Source organism: Salvia miltiorrhiza, chromosome 5 (genome assembly GCF_028751815.1).
Source record: "Salvia miltiorrhiza cultivar Shanhuang (shh) chromosome 5, IMPLAD_Smil_shh, whole genome shotgun sequence".
Taxonomy (NCBI): Eukaryota; Viridiplantae; Streptophyta; class Magnoliopsida; order Lamiales; family Lamiaceae; genus Salvia; species Salvia miltiorrhiza.
The window spans coordinates 53,397,584-53,399,427 of NC_080391.1; the positions used below are offsets into that span (position 1 = coordinate 53,397,584).

Below are 1,844 nucleotides of genomic sequence, written 5' to 3' on the forward strand. Positions count from 1 at the left end.
AACATAGAATTCATACATTTTAGCTTATTCATATTTTATATTTTAAGAGTTATTTTTATCCTAATCCCTTCCTATATATTACTCCTTCAGTCCCGACTTTTAGTGGTAACGGGTTTTAATAAAGTGGTTGAGTATGTTGTGAGTGGAATAAGGGTCCCACCTTTTATGTGAGTGTTAAAATAATTTAAAAAATGGAGCAAGGGTCCCACCTCCTTTTACTAAAAATAGAAACAGATACTAAAATGTGGGACGACCAAAAAATGAAAGTTAAATACTAAAAGCTGGGACGGAGGGAGTATGTGTTTGTTCATGGTTCTCTGTTCTCATGAAAAGATGTGATTCTCACTCGATCCTTTATCTATCTATCTACATCTATATATATATATATATATATATATATATATATATATATATATATTGGTTATTATAATAATTGGATTGGATGCATAAAATCCATACAGTATTTACAGTCAAATTTACTTTACTCGGAGAAAAATGAATTTTTTGCTTCCTTCATGAAAACTCAAGTGTACCATTTATTCATTAAGGTGATACATTCATCATAAATTTATATGATAAAAAACTGAAAATAATTCTTCGTTGTTATTTTAATCTGTATATAGATTAATAAAACATGAAGGTCCGAGGTCGAGGCAGCACAAATACTGAAAACCCTCATCCCCTCTTCATGTCAGCCGTCCAAGACATCTTGCTCAAATGAATGTTCCACCAAGCTCTATTACATACAAACTCTACAATAAAAATCAATAAAATATTTTGATTAGAGCAGAATATAATTCAATAATTCATTCTTTCAGAAAAAAACTATATACATACATATATATGTACCACAGTATACACTCGTTTCTTCTTCTTCTTTGTCCCTCTACTTTTGGTTAAGCAGTGCAGGTGGTATTGAGGGTGATTCTCTCTCATAGTTTCAAGAACTTGTGTGTGTGTGTGAGAGAGAGAGAGAGAGAAATGAATTAATTTTTGTTAAGATTGTGAACAGAAAGCATGATATTTATAGCAGAATGTGTTGGTGCATTTGGTTGTTGGAAATCACACGATTTCAGTACCAGCCACCTTTCCTCTATTTATCAGCACGCTCTCAACTCCCACTGTGACTACGCACAAATCAATTTCAAATTTTGTATTTCTTTTCTTTCTTTTTTTATAAGAAGGAAAACATATATACTTGTTTTTAGTGCCATAAATTAACTTAATAATATGTATAGTCTAAAGTTCAATATAAACATAAGAGTATTAGTCAAGATTCATTAAATAATTTTAGCATGTTACTGATTTTAGGAGTTGAAAACTCTAGTTGGTAATCAGATTGAATGCATCATCAAAACAACATCAAATATTAGGATTAATTGTATATAAATTATTGAACTTTTAACAAATTTTTATTAAAATTATTAATTCAACTATTATTTTTTTTCTCATTTTGCATATTCGCTCATTTTTCCTTAAACTCTAGGCCTGAAACAACGTTGTTTTCATCCAACTATACAATACGATGTCGGTTATATTTTTCCGCATAGTCATATTTATGCCCCACAAGCATATTAATGTCAAAGGGTATATATATGCCATGTCACCATGATGAAAAATAGGATTATACAAAATAAGAAAAAATTAATAGTTGAGTAATTTTAATAAAAATTTTAAAATTTGTGTGTAAAATGATAATTTGTTAAAAATTCAATAATTTATATGCAATTAATTCAATATTTTATGTTGTTTATACAAAAAGATAAAAAAAATAATGTCATTTTGATGACGTGGAAGAATGCCTCAGTTTTCCATATAATAAAAATTATGCGTATTGAATATGA

The 1,844-nt window shown here is 28.6% G+C and overlaps 1 long non-coding RNA gene across 1 annotated transcript; it reads right to left on the bottom strand.

Annotated features, from left to right (window-relative positions):
- Positions 1 to 492: 492 nt before the first annotated feature.
- On the bottom strand, positions 493 to 1,039 carry LOC131025034 (uncharacterized). The gene is made up of 2 exons (XR_009102070.1): positions 850 to 1,039; positions 493 to 752 (listed from the first exon to the last, which is right to left on the bottom strand). It is a non-coding gene; the product is annotated as an uncharacterized LOC131025034 (long non-coding RNA).
- Positions 1,040 to 1,844: the final 805 nt, after the last annotated feature.